This window comes from Dromiciops gliroides, chromosome 5 (assembly GCF_019393635.1).
Source record: "Dromiciops gliroides isolate mDroGli1 chromosome 5, mDroGli1.pri, whole genome shotgun sequence".
NCBI classification, from domain to species: domain Eukaryota; kingdom Metazoa; phylum Chordata; class Mammalia; order Microbiotheria; family Microbiotheriidae; genus Dromiciops; species Dromiciops gliroides.
In genome coordinates, this window is record NC_057865.1 from 90,207,094 (window position 1) to 90,226,968 (window position 19,875).

A 19,875-nucleotide genomic window follows, 5' to 3' on the forward strand; every position below is an offset into this window, starting at 1 on the left:
CTATTGACTTAAATAGAGGATTGCTCCATGTAAGGATTGTTGGTTTGTTCTCTGTTGGTTTTGCTCCTAAGCAGCTATTATGGGCATTCAGTAAAGAAAAATTTTTGGACTTTTCTTCTAAATATATTTATGATAATAATGTTCACCTGTTAGATACCCTAACTGCTCCCAAAGATGAGTACCAGAGCTGTTCATTGAAGATGAGCTAGAGATTCCTCAAACTAGATCAGTTGGAAGAAAAACAGAAATCCTGTTGGGTCATTGAGGAACACAACTGACAGGTGGTGGTTGTGCAGGTGTTGAGATTAGAAAGATATCAAGAAACACACCTGCCCAACATCTAGTTATGCTATCTGAAAATATCTGCCATTTGAGCTGTTAAAGAAGTATTTTTGATTAAGGGTAACCCATTGGACAATTAACAAAGCTGATCCAAATAAAAACACTTCCCCCCCCCCCATTTTGCAATTAGCCAAGAGCAGAATCCCTTAGGAATAGGACATGCATATAGAAGGGCTTTTTTTAGAAGAAACTGGTTTGGACCTGGTGAGATCTAATAGTGAAGTACTAGGGAGACTGTATAGTTTAGTACTGCTAAAGAAACCATTAAAACCATAGCCAATGGTTGTGTTGAAGCTGAGAGTGGTTGGCTGCCTCAGCAGGGGAGAGGGAGAGGCCAAGGGAGGGGAGGGAGAGAGCAATGAAGTTCTCTTAGCTGAATTGCATTGAACCACCAATCCAAATGTGTATATTACCAGATGTGTTTAAGGAAAAGGAATAGCTGTTACCAGTGTCAATAAATTTTATTAGTCTAGCTGACTTGGGTACTTTTAAGTAATTTGTCACAACCTAATATTACAGAGTGAGAATAAGAATCAATTTAGGCTCAGGAACATAAGAAGTAGGCTGCTATATTATCTGGGTTTCCAAGGGAGAAAATTCCCAGCCATAGCTGAATCTCTGCATTCTCTTCCTGGGACATTAAGTAGAAGGGAAGAAGCTAGGAGAGAGTATGTATGACTAATGAATCCTTCCTTAAGTGTCTGGTGTCTTGAGGATATTGTACTTCAAGTACTATCAGATGTCATACAAGGGGAGAGTATCTTGTCAGAGATGAGCCTGTTATTTGTGGAGCATTCAGAAGTAGCACTTTTAATAAGGTGGGTTTTTTTTTTTCCCTGAGACTGCCCCATTGCCCTAAGAGAATATTTTGAAAACCCAAATGTGAGATTTAAAATTGGATACAAGATCATTAAACTCCCCTTTTAACTTTTCCCTTATATATCTCCCAGACTACTAAGAAAAAGAAGCCTCTGAGCTTTAATCAGTGAGGAATTAGCCTTTATTGTTTAGACAACAAACAGGTGATACCGATTAGGGAAATAGGAAAGTAGAAATACAAATGAATAATCTTAGATCTATGTTTAGTCTATATTCTTTTATAAAACTCACCGAATCCCAAAACTGCCTGCCAGGCCAAGAACCAGAGCCGATCCGTCCCCACTAAACTGAGAAGCCAGAGTGTGCGAGACGGAGAGCCAACTTCCATTCTACTCTCAGTTTTAAGTTGGCATCCCAGAAGTATGGCATGCTTGGCCATGCCCTCCCGAGCAGCAGCAGGCACACCACCTTCATAGTGGTCTCCTCCCTAAAAGGGAGCACGTGCTCAAACTCTCAAATGATTCAGCTAAAACTTGCGTTTTTTACCACACAAACGTACAGTCATGAAAGCAATGGAGCGATGACTGAGGAAGGAGATCTTAGTGGTGATGAGGGATATCAAAAGAGGCACAGGTAAAGAGTCACTAAAGACAAATTCTCCCTTCATAAATGCCTGTTAGGCTAAGGATGCCTTAGTAATGACAACAACAATAAAACATAGCATTTGGCTCTATGTTTTGCAAAGCACTTTACAAATATCTGATTTTACCCTCACAACAATTCTGGGAAAAAAGTGCTATTATTATTTCCATTTCCAGATAATGAAACTGAGACAGAAATAAGTTAAATGGCTTGCCCAGGGTCACAAAGATATTGAGGCCAGATTTGAACAAAGGTCCTCCAAGTCGAGAACTCTATTCAATGAGATACCCTAACTGCTCCCAAAGTAAAGTATTGCTTCTTAGTTAAGAGATCATTATCTATGGCACCTCCTTAAAGTCACATCTCCCTCATGAAGACTTCCCTGATAACTCTAGCCCATTCTCTGAAATCCTACTTCACTTAGAATCTATATGACACAATTTAGCCTTTAGTATTATGGTATTTTGTATATTTTTCTTCTTGTTTCTTGCAATAGTCTTTTTGCCACAAATAGATCATAAGCTTCATGTTTATTTTGTTTCTTGTCATCCTTTGCATTGATTAGCACAGTTCTGGGTATACCATTGGTACATATTTCTTAATTAATTTGAGACCCTAGTGTTCTTGTCAAAGCCAAGAAACCATATTGTACTCTACACTATCCTTCAACTTAATTCTCTAAGTATACACACACACACACACACATATACACAGAGAGACAACTCCCTCTCCCCAAATAGCTGAAAAGATGAGAGGTGCCAAAACTAACTAGCAAAAGGCTAGTCCTTCATTCCTTTGGTTCCTTATGCTGGTCAAACAGATTTTGGAAGGTTTCATTTATTTTCCACATTTGGCCTGGAAAGAAGGAACATTAATCTCTCATTTTCACTAAGCCGTACCCTAATGCATCAAGGAAAGGAGAGCCAAATGTCACTAAATAAAACACTGAAAAACAAGATTTATTTACTCGTAATTGCATTCCTATTATATCGGTTACCTAGTATGTTTGTCTTGCTGAATTAACAGTGAGAGTGGAAAACCCACAGGATATACAGCAAAGTGTCATGCGTGACAATGTGAATTAACTAAGCACAATTTACCAGTTCTAATAAAATCATTTTTATTTATGTGTGGGTGCTAATGTATTTTGACACACTTCTCATTTCTGTTTTGTTATTTATTAAACAGAAACCTGGCAATCCACTGAATCACTATGACTGATTCCTTTTAAAATTGGTTCTGTTTGCTAGACACCAGTTATTTTTCATTTAAGAACTGGACTGTGTATCTGTAAATCACTTACAAAAATGTAAAGATAAATAAGGCACAGGCAAAGTAAATGGCCTCTAATATGAGTAACTCAAAGGGTCACCTTAAACCCACTCAGATATCTTCTCCATCATCCTGGCTGAAATTCCAACAATTAAAGAAACTATTTAGGGTTAAGAACTGGGTTTTAAATTGAACCTGCAAGAACTCAAATAAGTGAGTTGAGAGGAGTGACACACTAACAGTATCTTCACTCAACTTTTTTTTTTTTTAATCAGATCAACTTGCAGAGAACCATTGCTTCAGGAAATGAAAGACAGAACAGGCACATCTATGAGAAGAACTGGGAAACATTTGGAGCAAGAAGAGGATATCTAGAGGAGGCATGTCTGTTGCCATCCTATACATTGTTTCTCCTGCATCACTCTATTTTTATTGCATTGCAGCTGGTTCATGTCCACCAAGCGCATTGTCATTACCCTTGGGGTGGTCCTCAACATCACTTAGGTGACTACGTGGTTGCTGAAGAATGATTCCATCATTTGCAATCATACTTCATTATCGATGATAAATAGATCATATTTTGTTTCAGGAAGAAACTTAGGATCATTAAACTCCACAAAGCAAAATCCAGAATTTTGCCTTTTCCTCATTTATTGTTCATGTTTATGTTTCTGTCTGTGTCTCTCTGTCTCCCTCCATCTCTACCCCTCTGTCTTTCTCTCTGTCATTCCCACCATATATAGTGTGTATATAAATGTGTTTACAGACATTTTATTGTGTAGATTATGTAATATAAATACTATTCATTTATGTTACATATAGAGAAAGATGAGCTCCATAGGTTATTCATCCAAATGCATGTCATTGTCTGGCATTCTTCAACCACTTTTTGTTTGTTTGTTTGTTTTTTCCATTTTACTGATAAGGCCAAACCCTTTAAATGATTATTAATCTCATTAGGAAACTCTGTAATGTTCCAGAGCTAGAGGAAGAATTTATCATCCATAAGTAATCCCTCTTCATCTTGGACTCTGCACTGGATCTCTGAACCATTAGAGTGGTAAATAGTTTTAATGATCATGCTTCTCTCTGTTTTATGTTTCATATTATATTGACAACCAGGGGGTCATGAAGCAAGGTTATCCCTGTTGTTATATCTTTTAAGGAATTTTGAATAGTTTTTATCTTTTTCATGAGAGATTTCTGGGGGGTGAGGGGGAAGCTTTAGGAATGTGTTTTGCTGTACCAAATCAAGTACTTTTCCATAATCAATAAGTTGTGATCTTCTCTTAATCCATATAACCACCAGCCTAGTCCAAGTCCTCATTACCTCTTGATGCAAGTACTGCTCTAGCCTCATAATTAGTTCTCTGCTTCAAGTCTCTCCCATCTCCATTTTACCTTCCACTCAGTTACCAAGGTGATTTTTCTAAATTATAGGTCTGACCATCTCACCCCCCTACTGAATGAGCTTCAATGGTTTCCAATTTCTTCTATGAGCAAATATAAACTAATTTCTTAGAGATTTACAGTTCTTCATAATGTCTCCTTTTTAGCTTTCCTGTCTTCTCATATTTATTCCCTTCCATGCTCTTTACATTGCCACAAATCTCATCTATTATCTGTAGTTCCTTGAACGTGACATTCCATCTTCCCATCTCTATGCCTTTGGACTAGATATCTCCACAGATGAATGAATACTCTACTCCTTCGCTCCTACCTCTTCATTCTCTATCTTCACTTAAAACCCAGCCTAAGCCTTATCTTTCTCAGGAAGATTTTCCCTGACCCCACCCCAGTTTCTAGTGCCTTTCCTTCTCAGAGTACCATCTCTCTTGTTGTTTACATATCACATCCCTCATAACAATATAGGTTTCTTAAGAGCAGAGACTGCATTAGTGCCTTTCCTTGGATCCCAGTGTTAAGCAAATGTCTTACACATAGTAAGTATTTAATAAATGCTTGTTGACTGACACCACAACTGCCAAAGTGATATTGCAGTGGTTCCCTATTAGATTTGGAATCAAATGCACACTGCTCTGTTTAGCATTCCCAAATACTTAAACCACTTAGCTCTGACTTACTTTTCCAGTACAATTATACAGTCCTTCCCTTCATGAATTCTGTAGCCTAAAAAAAAAATGTTCTTTTTGTTTTCTTCATATACAACATTCCATCTCCTACATCTGTGTCTTTGCACGGACTGTCTCTGATGGCTAGAAAGGACATTCTCCTCACCTATGCCTCTTAGAATCCCTAGTTTCCTTAAAAATCTCAGCTTAAATAGTATATCTTACGTGGGGTCTATTCTGACTCCACCAGCTATTAATGCCTCCCTGTAAAAAATTCACTCAGAACCTTCATAGGGATTGTGTATATACCTACATTGTCTGCCTGGTAGAGTATAAGCTTCTTAAGGGCAAGGACTGTTTGGTCTATTTTTTGTATCCTCAGCACCTCGTGATTAACTGCTTGATATTGCATTTATTCTATCTTTCCTTGAATTGTGTTATGGTAAAGAGCAAAGATGAGATCTACTGTAGAATATCGCTAACAAAAGCCTACCGAATGCCTTTTATTAGATCTATCAAGATACTTTCAGCTGAGGTGCATTTTATATAGATGAAGATTTTATATAGGCATAAGTGTTAGTAAATGTTGGTATTTTCTAAATTATCATTTCTTAAATAATGAGTCAGTGATTTTTCCTTGCCTTTGGTATTTTCCTATACTTCAGATTCTTTGAGAATTGATTCCTTTAGTATCCTCAAAATTGTATCGCCTTTGGGGCAGCTAGGTGGTGCAGTGGATAGAGCACTGGCCCTGGAGTCAGGAGGACCTGAGTTCAAATCCGGCCTCAGACACTTAACACTTACTAGCTGTGTGACCCTGGGCAAGTCACTTAACCCCAATTGCCTCACTTAAAAAAAAATTGTATCACCTTCATCTTGGACCATCTCTCTATATCCTTGGTTTAGTTTATCTTTTTTTTTTTTTCCTCATCTTCATTTTTTGATCAAGATGTGTAGCAGCCAATTATGGGCTACACCCCACTGATCAACAGCACAGAAGCCTTCCCATGTTCTGGTTTTCAAACCTGGGCCAGGTTGCCCCTCCTTAGGCAGCATGGTGCCCTTCTACTGCTAGGGGTTCACCATATTAGTGCTGAATGCTCAATCAGCCTTAGCCCCGCTGAAACTTAGAACTGTGAGCACTCCACCAGCCTTAGCCTCACACAGTAATAGAGATGGCAACTGTACCCCCACACCTGGACAATTTCATCTTTAAATGACCTTGATATAATTTTGCTGAATTGGTATTGTTGCCAAGTTTCCTTTGTACTATTTTACTTTCTCCTATTTCTCTCTTTTCTGAGGCAATACAGCTCATAATCTTTTGTCTGCATTTCACATAAGATTTCATAAGTGAAAAACTATGTCAGCATTTGCCATTGGCTTCCATATTTCTCCTCTTGAAGAGATCAAGTGTTTGCTGACTAATATGTTTTAGGTACTTTAAAATTCCTTGCTATGATTACAAAAGTACACATATATATGAAATTATCTTCAATGTTGATATCCTTTTTAATATTAGTCTTCCATTTTTGGAATTAATAGACTTAAATAGTCAAGAATTAAGTTATTTTTTTTCCAGGGCAATTAAAGTTAAGTGAATTGCACTAGGTCGCACAGCTAGTAAGTGTCAAGTGTCTGAGGTCAGATTTGAACTCAGGTCCTCCCGTATCCAAGGCCAGTGCTTTATATACTAGGCCACCTAGCTGCCCCTGAACGAAGTTATTTTAAATGCATCAAATATATCATTTTCCAGTTTTTTATTCTCCTGTATAACTTTGTGTTACTTTTTATTTTGGCTTCAACAAGTCAATGATCTGCTCATATGCAGGCAACTGAATCAGGAAAAACTATCACATCAATAATGAGTTGACTTCCAAGTATGTGAGCAACAGAAATTATGCACAAAAGACCCAGAATACAAAAGAAAAAAAGACCTTTTATGTACTTATGCTCACTAACACTGAACAAACTGCTCACCCCTCTCACCTCCCATACTACTTGCCTTGAAGCTACACTAGCAGGGACACAATACTGGTTTATAACAAAACCTGTTCCTACACTTAGGTTCTCTACTTCTTTCCAGTTCCATGGAAACCACCCCACACACACACACACACACACTCCATACTACAGAAATTTGCTCAAGCTGCAATAGACAATAAGGCAGTCATAACCCCTCAGGAATAAAAGCCGGCTGAAGTCCACAACCTTATAGCACCAGAACTACAAAAATTCTAAATTTCTGGTTCCAGGATGATCCAACTTCATAGCACCAGCAGAGCCAGTGCCAGGCTAGACAATTCTATAGCACCAGAGCTGCAAAACTCCAATCTGCTGGTGCCAGGCCAAAGGAATAATGAACAAAGGGAACAAGATAGGACACCAAGAGAGGACATTGTAGAGACAGGGTAGAGGTGTGTACAGCATTCCCTTAAGCCTGAGAGAAAGAGCACAGTATCCAGCCTGAGGGAAAGAGAACAGCATCCAGGCTGACGAATTGTGAAATACCAATGTGCAAGTGGACTGAGATGCTTTGAGGTCCATCCTCCAGGAAGGGAGAGGGAGGAGATCAAAAAGTGAGTGATAAGAAAGGGTGGGAGGGGAGACTGAAATTACCCAATATTTTAGGAAGAAGAAAACTCAAAGAACTTGAACACAAACACATAAATCAACAGGAAAAATAATAATAACAGAAGGAAATATGGCCTCCAGATCTGGTAAATTAGTTCAGGCATCTATGAATAAAAACTGTAAAACTAAGGGAAAGAACTCAACATGTGATGAAATAGAGAAACTAACTGAACCACAACACACTGATCCTTAGTAGTTAAAAAGAGAAATGAGAATTATGAGAGCAGAATTTATGACCTGCACAATCAAAACAATGGGTAGAATAGAAAAACTAGAATCTACAATGGCAAGACTCAACAAGGAAAGAAAAGAGAGATCAATAGATGGGGAATGAAAATACACAGAAGTGAAGAACCATCCAGAGTAAAAGAAGCAAAAAACAATAGCATACAAAGAAAATATGTTCATCATGCAAGCAAAAACATACTGATCTCAAGGACAGAGTAAGTAGAAACAACCTAAGGAATCAAAGGTCTCTCAAAAGAATATGACAGGGAACAAAAAAACACCTTGACATCACAATGAAGGAAATAATAGAAGAAAATTGCTCAGAACTTCTGAACATAGAAAATGAAAATCCAGTTGGAAAAATTCACAGATCACCTCAAAAATAAAACAAAAACTCAAGGCAGAGAGTAAATGAAGCAGGTAAGCTTTAATGAGAAGAGACAAAACAAAAAGGTTTTCAGGGATGATGGACACAGGGTAGTCTACTGGGATCCTATGTGGATCTGAGGATGAGGTTTTATAGAGTTCTTATCTCAGTCAAGCAGGACCAGGCATTGGGACCAAGGTACTCAGGTCTAAGGTATAGGTCATGTTTCAGGACTGGTGCTAGTGCATGCCAAGGAGGAATATATGGAAAATCGATGGCTAGTTGTTATAGTCAAACTCCCTGCCAAAGGAAATGGGAATTTAAGCCTTTACTGCAGGACTTATTCTGATAAGATAACTCAGAAGTTTTAATCTTTCTTTAGTTTTCTTTGTTTAGTGGTTTGGGGAAGCTACTCTATTGCAATCCTCATTTCTTTTCTAGGATAAAATGTTTGTCCTCTAGAGGCATAAGGCTTCTGTTTCATCCTCTTGTCTTTCAATTGTCTATTCCTTGCTCTTGATGGGTCAAGTATCAAAGTATGTTTGTTATTCATCCTTCATTCTCAAAGAGGACCAATGACATCACAAGGGTAATGGCTTGTCTTTTGCATAAATTGGATTTGAGTGAGGTGGAGGTGCACAAAGTCATCAGCCTCACTCTCTCCTCTAGAGTCATTGGAGTCCTTTGGCAAGACAAAGGTCAAGATAATTGGCAATGACCCAGGATGCAGTGGGTGACCTTGGCCTTTCTCAAGAATGTTTTCAGATGGGAAGAAAAAGACCTAGGGGAAATGAAACTGCCATCTTTATGCATTTGAAGGGGCTGTTGTGTGGATTCTCCATTAGATTTATGTTGCTTGATCCCAGGAGATAGAACAATTAATGGGGAAAAGCTACAAACACAGATTTGAGCTAGATTATCTCAAAGACATATTTCAGTTTTGACATTCTGTGTTTCTGTTGCTAAAAGTCTACGTTTCCTACACATAGGATGGGTACTGTTCTAATATAGTTCTGATCTGATGCCTCATCATGGCAAGGGGATCCTGGAATTTTAAAAGTTCTACTAATGAAACACAAGCTCTGGGAAGCATCAGCAAGACAGAAAGCTTTCCAGTGTGAGTCAGTGGCAGATGGTCCATCTGTCTTCTAAGAAATGGACTACCTAAGTTTATAAAGGTTCACCACCAAAAGGTTAGCCACTAAATGATGATTCTTTTTTACTCATGGTGACTCATAAAGATGATCAGCTAAAGGGATTATGATATTGGTCATAAGGTATACCCACAGCAATGAGACCAAGGATATTTCAAATGACAGTCAAGGTAAAATCCTAGCCTCCTATCTATGCATGCTTCTTTCAAATCCATAATGTATTTCATTTTTTAACATGATAAATGAGATTTAGTCAGATCTGCTTCTCCTGACTGATTATTAGATACACAGAGTTCCAGATGAATATTGCTAGGTAGGCAATGCATGCCTAAAAGAAATGGATATGAAATTAATGGATATAGTAATGGTAACTTATCAGGAAGAATTCAAAGTGTCTCCATTAGGAAAACAGCAGAAACAGCAAAGGACCAAAGCAGTTATAAAGCAACTGTGTGGAACTTCTCTTCTATCCACAACCTAGCATTTCCCTGAGGAAAAGAAAATGGATCTGGTAAAATACAGAAAATCTATATCCATTTTTCCTTAAATGGTTTATTATATAAAAATGATATGCCCACATTATATTAGCAGCATCACATCTTGTCTTATTAGCATCCCACCATGGCAGCATTTGGTTTTGCTTATCAGACACGGATTAAGAGATGATTGCATTTACTGTGTGGGGATACGAAGAGGAACTAATTTGATTACACTGAAAGCTGAGATGGCTGGGGAAAGAAGATGTCACCTATCAGCTCTTCTGCAATCAAGTGTATCAATTGTTCTCAACAAGTCCACCCTGCAATCTAGGAAGCATCTCTTGATGCCTTAGTCCTGAATGATACTCAATGAAATAAAATCACAAGTACTAGCATTTCCCATTTTTTGGCTCATTCCCTCTACAATATGCAGGCTTCATTTACCCTGGAAGCCTAGAGTGTTGGTGGAGGGAGAGAGAGAGAAAAACAGAGGGAAAATTTAAAAATTATTTCTTTCCCAACTGGTACCATATGGGTAAGGATCACCCTCCACACACAAAAAACAGGATGCTCAGGAATGTTTATGATATCCCCAGTCTCTATTATCTAAATGCCCAATCCCTCCCCATAGTATTTCCTCTGCCCTACTGGACTATTCCTCTTATCCCTATCAAATCCTGATTTCAGAAGTGACTCTACCATTAATCATATATTCCTTGGTGTGAGTTTTAGTCCTCATATTTTCTTTCCCAATATTATATGTCAGTGGTGGGCAGGAAACCCAAGAAATGCAGTTATAAAACAAAACTGAAGCTTTGGGGAGTCAAATTGAGTAAGATACATAGATAATTCCCTGCTAGGGAAAGGGACTAGACCAGTGATTTCACATTATGAGGAACTCCCAGGAAAGGACAATCCCATCACCAATGCTCATTGGAATCTTCTATGTAACTTCCAGTTACCAAACACTGAGAAATTCAATGACTTGTACAGATTCACACAACCAATATCTATCAGGTAGAACTTGAATGTACCTCTTTCTTCTTATAAGACCAGATCTCTACTCACTATACATACTGCCTCCTTGATATTCCTTGCATTTTTGCTTCTTAATTCCATACATACTTCCTAACCCTAAAGTTCTCCTGTCAAATGTCCCCATGGCTGCACATCTATCCAAAGATTTTAATTCCCAGGACTGTAGGTTATAATGAAGGTGAATTTAGTTAAAGTTAGTTAGTGGGTCTGGCATTGATTTAATTGCCAGATGATATGCTGGTGCTATAAATTCTTTTGCACAGGGCAACTAGGTGACACAGTAAATTGAGAGCTGGGCCTGGAGTCAGAAAGACCTGAGTTCAATTCCATCTTTAAATACCTATTCACTCTGTAACCCTGGGCAAATACCTACCTCACAAAGTTGTCATGAGGATCAAATGAAACACTAATTGTAAAACTTCAGCCCAGTTCCTAGCACATAGTACTATATAAATGTCAGCTATTATTAGTGTGGATTACTTCCTTGATATGTTATCCTATCTTCAATGTAATTTTGACTATAAGCAGTTCCTTTTCCTAGGTTGTTTAGTTCTTTATTGTATCAACAAAGTTGTAGGGAAAACTAAATTCAGAGCCAGGCAATGGATAAGGGCAGCACTGATTATTGAAAGGCAGACACTATGAAATTGTCCAAAATGGGGGTGAAAGGGAAATGGAATAAGCATTTATATATTACCTACTATGTGATAAGCACTTTATAAACACGATCTCATTTGATCCTCAAAACAACCCTGTGAGGTAAAATATTGCTATTATCCCCTTTTAATAAATAAGGAAGCTGAAGCAAACAGAGCAGACATGACTTGCCCAGTGTTACAAGGCTAGTAAGTGTCTCAGGCTGGAACTGAATTCAGGTATCCCTGACTGCAGGCACTCTATACACTGTGCAACCATGCTTGCCTCATTGCATTGTTCTTTGAAAAAATTTTCTAAAGGTTCCACCATATCAATATGGGGTGAATTTCTTCTTCAAGTTCACTTCTGATGTATTCTAAAGGGCTTTGGGGTACTTAATCACATCCTTTAAAAGTACCTCAAGACAAAGTATGGGAGGGTGGGGAGAATAGGAATAATATGCCTTGAAGATTAGGAATTACTACTGGGTTTTGGGGGAAGCTGGACTTTTGTGGATCTCTCAATGCCATGTGGCCTCTACCTTGTTTGGGTCAATATGGATTCTTTACCAACTTATTCTTTGCACTAAAAACTCCATCTCCTACTTCTCAAGTGAGCTAATTCAGTATTCTGTACATTAAATACGGAAAATATCCAAATAAGCTTGGAATAAATTGTGTCTAGCAGGTCTTAAAATACCAGAACCAATGAACATTTCACTATAGGAAAATAGGGGAAATAGGACCAAGCTAAGATAAAATATTTGAACTCATAACATTGTTCAGGAGGTGCTCCACCACCTACTGCTATATATTAGATACTCTCATTTTGACCCTTGACTCCCAAGGGGCCTCATGTAGCTTTCATCTTCATACTTTTCTCCCAAATCAATACAAGCAGATGTGCATGTACATGTGTGTACACACAGGCTCGCGCGCGCGCACACACACACACACACACTCCCTTTCATGTATCCTATTTTACTAAAGCCTTTCTAGGTCACTAAAATTAATCTGAGAAACCAATTCATATTAAGGATTTAATAGCTAAATATAGCTCAATATAAGCAAGCTATCAAAATGTCCCAATGTCACTTCCTGGTGAGTTTACATATGTCTAGTGCTCTTCCTACCACCCCATGCTCTTGTGACCTCAGACAAGTCACTTCACCCCCATGAGCCTCACTTTCCTAATCTATAAAACATAGATAACAATACTCAGACAACCTGCCAAAGAATTGGGAGGAAAATGCTACAAATCATAAAGAGCTACATAATGTAAGCATTACTATTGTGGGTGTTTAAAATATTTGCACCTTTACAAAAAGCAAGGAAATTTGCATTCATTTTATCTTATAGATAGATAATACATGTTTTCACAGTGCATTTTTCTTGCTCTCCATTTTCTTCTCAAAGCCGAAATGAATGCACTGTATGAACAAACAATGCAGTTATAACAACAGAATCATTTGCCTATAGTGTTACCTCAAAAAAAAATCTTTTTATACAAGCATTTCTTTATTTACTGTAGTCACCATGGGCAGTTAGGTGGCACATTAGATAGAGTCCTGGCCCTGAAGTTGGGAGGATCTGAACTCAAATCTCACCTCAGATATTTACAAACCCTGGGCAAGTCACTTAATCCCAATTGCCTTAAACATCTGGGGCCATCTCCAGTCATCCTAATGCATATCTTGCCACTGGACTGAGAAGGCTCTGGAGGAGAGAGTGAGGTTGGTATTTTTGCACAACCCTTCCTCATTCTGAATGATTTAGCTATTCTCAGCAATACCATGATCCAAGACAATCCCAAAGGATTAATGATGTAGCATACTACTCACTTCTGCAGAAAGAACTACTATTGCTTGAATACAGACTAAAGCAAGCTATTTTCACTGTTTCATTATTTTTTTAATTCAAATCTTTTTGTACAAAATGACTAAATGTTTTACATGAGTGCATATGTATAACCTATATCTGATTGCTTACCATCTCAGGGAGAGGAAGGGGAAGAAGGAAGGAATAGAATTTGGATCTCGAAATTTTTGAAAATGTTTTTAAAAAACTATTTTAACATGGAACTGGAGAAAAAATAAAATATGAAACATTAAGTCATTTAGTTCAATGACCTCATTATCCTGATGAGGAAACCAAGACTTAGATGGATTGTGTGACCTCCCCAAGATGACAAAACTAGCAGAACCAGAGTTCAAGCCCAAGTTTTCTCATTCCCAATCCAGTTCTCTTGCTAGAACTCCACATCCACTACTTCCTTTCTCCTCATCTGTAAATTGCAGATACAATTGTACTATCTACCTAAAATAATGTTGTAAACAAAATAACTAATAAACTTGAAAAATCTCTTTTTAATATTTTCTTGTGCAGGCCTTTGATTTTATTTGCTTTAAACATCTCCTAAGGTAGAAATTCCCTCAACCAATGGGGATCAGCAACTTATAGTCTCAGAGAGTTGCTTGGGATACTAAGAGGTTAAATGACTTGCCCATGATTATCCAATGAGAATATTTAAAGCCAGAACTTGAATACAGGTTTTTGTGACTCCAAAGTAAGGCTTGTAGCCACTCAACTATGTTGCTGCTTATAGATCCTTACAGGTACAAAATACCAGAATCTGATCCTTCAGAAAGGTCACAATGCTACAGCCTCAGGCCAAAATATAATCAGGATTTTCCTGTCAGCACCAAGTCCTATCACTCACCCAGGTGATATCAATCAAATTCAATGAAGTTTGTTAAGCACCTGCTATCATCTAGTAATTCTACCATGTGCTTAAGACCCTTGAAGGACTGCCATTCTACTGAGGGACTAACAATACCTGTAAAAAACTAAATATGCAAGACGTAATTGGGAAAGAAAAGAACATTTACAGCTGGTGTGACATGATCAGATATTTCTCAGAGGAGGTGACTCAAGGGTTAAGTCATGAATAAAAATTAAAATGCTGAGATCAAAGTTTCTGAAAAATGAAAAATAATTCCTCTTGCCAAAACTGGGGACTTGAGAACTAAACTAAGGGTTACTTTCCTCTTTAGGTGGAAAAGGAAGACATTTTCCTTGAGAATTAATAATTGTGAAGGGGTTGTGACCATGTGAACAAATTTTTCTCAAGCCCTTACTAAATGCAAGTTATTTGGTTGTATGGCAAGAAAGATCTATATGTGGGTGTGGGTGTGTACATATAAATATGCATAAGCATACACTTAATTATGTATACATGCCCATACATATATACATACGTGTGTGTGCCCACATGTGTGCACGCATGTACAAGGTCCCAGTCCTCAGGAAGCTAACAATCTAATTGGGGAAATAAGATTTGGGATTTTTTTTAGTGAATTTAAGAATCAGGTGAAAGCTTAATTAGTGCTACTGTAAAATGGGTTGTTAATAATTCACTTTAAGGAAGTTAGCTCTGAAATGCTTGATTTCTTGGGCTCAGACCTTATAAAGTGGGTATGAGGGGGAAAAGTATAAGTGAATACAATCACTCCTAAACTATGAAATCCTTTGAGAGCCAGTGCTTGTTTTTGCTTTTCTTTGCATTCCTAAGACTTAGTACATTGCCTAGCACATAGCAGGTATTCTGTAAGCACTTGTTTTCTTACTGAAACCTAAGGGAACCATGCCAAGGTAAAGCAGTGTGAGAAAATAATGGGATTTAGCAGGTGCCCAGGGGCCCTACCTGAAGATTGATTTGGAATTGATTGAATTGTATGAGATTGACAAGAGACTGACTGAGAACCTACTTAAGGTTGATTAAATCGAGACCACACCTGGCCAGCCTTGAGTGGGTTGTTGTTCTCAGTGGCTATGGACTATGACATCAACACGAGACCATTCTCAAGTCCAGTGAACCAATGGATTTGGATGATGCTAACTAATCAGCTTGAAGCAGTGTATAAGAACCACCTCCTCTCCAGACCTATAAAAAGCTTCCACACACAGTTTGCTCTAAGAGTTCATGGCTGAAGCAGGTTCGTGGTGGAGGACTTGAGCAAGAACCAGACCAGGCTGGAGCTCTAGGCTAGATAGGCCTTTTCTTAACTTTCTGAATGACACATGTTTTCTTTTTACTAATACCTGGTATGTTTTAATAAATGCTTAATGACTGGTGCTAAAGCTTCTAATTTAAGGCAAGCACACATTTAGTTTTAAACATCACAGCAGGAACAGTAAAATCACAATGATGATAATTTTATTGCTATCATTATTTATTATTTTGACGCAGACTTATGATTTCATTATTAGAGGTGATTATTGATGAGGATATCACTGATGGAGAAGAGTAACTCAGGGGCAGTTAGGTGGCACAGTGGATAAAGTACTGGTCCTGGATTCAGGAGGACCTGAGTTGAAATCCAGCTTCAGACACTTGACGCTTACTAGCTGTGTGACCCTGGGCAAGTCACTTAACCCTCATTGCCCTGCAAAAAAAAAAAAGAAAGAAAGAAAGAAAGAAAGAAAGAAAAGAAAAAAAAGAAGAGTAATTCCTCTGCCACTTAATGATCACAGAAAGCAAACCTGCCTGGGGCACTGAAAGATTAAAAGATTTGCCTGTGGTAACACAACTATTTTAAGTCACAGATGGGACTTCAGCTTCATCTTCCTGACTCTGTCTTTGTCCCCTACCAACTACTCCACTGCCTTTCTTCATCACCCTCATCTTGATATTCACTATTATTATTCCCAAAGTCCTTTTCTCTGAGGTCCTGAAAGTGATCCAATGAGAAATCTGAAGGAGCTCTGGAGAAAATTCTTTTAAAAAACAAAGAAATACTGCATCTTGAGGGTGGAAAAACCTACATGCTTCATTTTTTATTCCAATTTAGAATCAAACTCACAAAAGTAAACAACCTTCTCCACAGAAACAAAACTATTGGAACAGCAGGGACTCACTTCACATTTGATTAAAAGTGTAATATCATTTTTTGTGGAACTGCTGAAGGAAAGTATCAAAAGCTGCTATGGAAACTGAGCCCAACCTATTCTTATTCCCACCTCAACCTCACAAATTCCCAGTCTTGAAAGCCTCAGCTAGGTGTTAGGCAATCCAATTATCTGATCAAAATAATTCACAGTAAAGTGTGAATAATCAATAGGCTTAACTGTCCCTGGAGGGATGAGACAAATGTTCCATTTCCTTATGAAAATTATTATTCTTGGAAAGTCTCTAAGAGGATTTTTTTTTTTGCCAGGACTCAACTCATGCAAAGAAATTGACATGCCTCCAAATGTAGTTTAAAGTTCAAAAAGAGCCAGAGTCACAGAAAGCTACCCAAATCCAGAAAAACTGTCTCTCTGTATTCTATTTCTCTCTAGGAAATTAATGTTCCTTCAACTGTGAACATTTGATAATGGTTCTAATGGTCACAAGCTGGGGCTATAGATGGGCTGCTTCAAGGGATATGAGCATGGTTTCAGGACTGGTTTATGAAATCACAAAATGCCAATTACACCTATTCCTTGAAAGGCAGCATGGGGAAGTGGAAGGAATGCTGGATTTGAAGTCAGAGGCCCTGGATTTTAATATTGGCTCTGACATGTATCACTTGTGTGAATTTAGGCAATAATATAATGTTGAAAATTAAATATAGTTTTAATCTGCCTGTCTCCTATAAAAATAATAAACATATCAGAGATACTAATTTTATATCACCTACAAAAATTAATAATAATAAAAAGATAACAAAACCAGATCAGAGAATGTAATGTCTCCTACAGGATAAGCCAGATCAGAGACAGACAGAAAAAACATAAAACCAATTTATTTGTCCCAAGAAGAAATATAACATGATCATGCTGGAGACCTCCTCCTAAGAAGGGAGCTCAGAGACTCCCTCTTTCTGAAGGTATATAAGGTTTTTTTGTCCACAGAGTGCTATCAGTTTCAATAGTATGATACAAATTCAACCCAGAAGCAAAAGAAGTTTAACAATTTCATTTATAACAAGTATGGAAGAAATACAGAAGTATCATGATAAAATTACAGGATCCCAAAAAAGGGTTTGGCAAGGATAAGAATGCATAGATTTTCCCTTAAGATAGGGACTTACTATCCTGAGGAAAGAAGTCACCAGGCCACTTTTTATCTGTTAGCTACCTGGATTCAGTTTGGAGTTGAGCTGAAGGACATTTTGCTCCTATTAACCAAGGGTTTCATAAAAAATATTTTTGGATAATAAGGCACCTCCATCAAATCCAGGTGATCCATACATTCATATTGATAATAATGTCTCCGGGCCTCAGTTTCCTTAGGCATTAAATGAAAGGGGTTGTACTAGTTGACTCCTAAAGTCTTTTCCACCTCTAAACCATTGTTCCTAAAAGTAAAACAAATATATACAATGATATCAGAAAGTCAAAGATATATTCTACCTGATTTCTTAGCTTAGGGTAAAGGCAGCTGCCATGGGAGGAATTCCTGAGTTAAAGGTATTTGAACTGAAGAAAAAGAGACAGGATTATGGAGGTCATCTATAGAGCTTTGGGTTTTTTTTTTACAAAGCTAGAGATAGAGTTTGAGGAGGGAAATTGGGAAGACTTCAAGGAAAGATAAAGGAGGAAGACAATAACAAGGACTGGCTCAGAATGAGAAAAGCCAAAGCTAAAGCTGAGAGGATTGAAAACTAAAAAGAAACGCTTGAGGAAAAGGGCTTGCAGAACAGTATAAGGAAAATTAGAAGGGTGATAGACTGGAAAGGAAGAATTAAAAATAGAAAGATACAAGTTGAAGACAGAGAAGTAAAGAAGAAAATAATTCTAAAAGGAGAATAGAGTTAGAAGGTGAGAGAAGTGAGACAAATTGTTAAGAGAGGATAAAGTCTTAGTAAAAGAGAAAAGAAGTTGAGAGCAGACATCAAGGTACTAAGGAATCAAGAAGAGTAACAGCTCTGGAGCTGAAGAAAACTCTAAGCTGAATTCTCCAGTAATGCTTCAAAGAAGCTAACAGCTAAAGGGACTAGAGATCTACTTCCAGGAATTATGGAGAACGTGGAAAATATAATGCTTGCAATTCTGAAATCTATAGATCTAACTGAAATAGATTTAACCTGAAAGAGAAGAGAAGTAGAGAAAATTGTCTGTGTATTTCCAGGAAGCTAAATACCATGGAGGAACGACAAGATTGGAGAAGTAGAATTGTTGTTGTATTCAAATATAAAAATAAAAGGTAAGAGTTTGCCCAGTTTGTAAGTCAGTGAACTTGACTACAATCTAAAATGCCAGACAAAAGTCTTAAACAAATGATGAAAGGGATGATGAGTAAACATGGAGGGGGGGGGGTGATTATTACAAAGTCAGCAAAGCTTCACCAAAAACAATGCTAGGCCTCATTTCCTTTTCCTTAGAAGTTCCTTGGATAAAGGGGTTGGGGGTGAAGGGGAGAGATAAACTGTAGATATAATCTACTTAGATTTTAGCTAATCATTTGACAAAGTTTCTAATGTTCTTAGAAAGATATAGGCTAGACTATATATAAATATCTATATATATCTATATATCTATATCTATATATAATTAGCTGGATTTGAGCAGCTTGAATGACTAGACCAAATAAGTTGATATTAATGGTCAAATTGCCAACTAGAGTAGAGTCACCTCAAGAACATTTGGTCCTGTGCTTATTTATCACTTATCAATGATTTGAATAAAGACATAACTGCCAAGTGTATCACATACATAGATAACAATAAACTGGGAGAGATAGTTGATCCACTAGATGAAAGAGTCAGGATCTAAACAGATTTTGACTAGATGGAATACTGGGATGTATATAACAAGATGAAATATAGAGAATCATAGAATACCAGAATTTGAGAATTAGAAATTGCCTCAGTGGCTAACGAGACCAACCCAGACCCAAAGGGAATCCCTACAAAAGCAAACTCCACAAATGGACATCCAGACTAGTTGAAGACCTCCAAGAGGTAGGAATTATCTTCTCTTGATCAAACCTACTCACAAATCCCATCCTGCCTCCACACAATAGCCTTTCCAATTATGAAAAACAGATATCATGTACCTCTACACTCTTCTTCCACATCCAAGACTTCTCTATTCTAGGTTAAATGCCACAAGTTCCTTCTACTGATCCATATATGTACTCATAGGCTCAAGGCATTTCACAAAACTGATTGCCCTCCTCTGGATGCTCTCAGGCTTATCAATATCCTT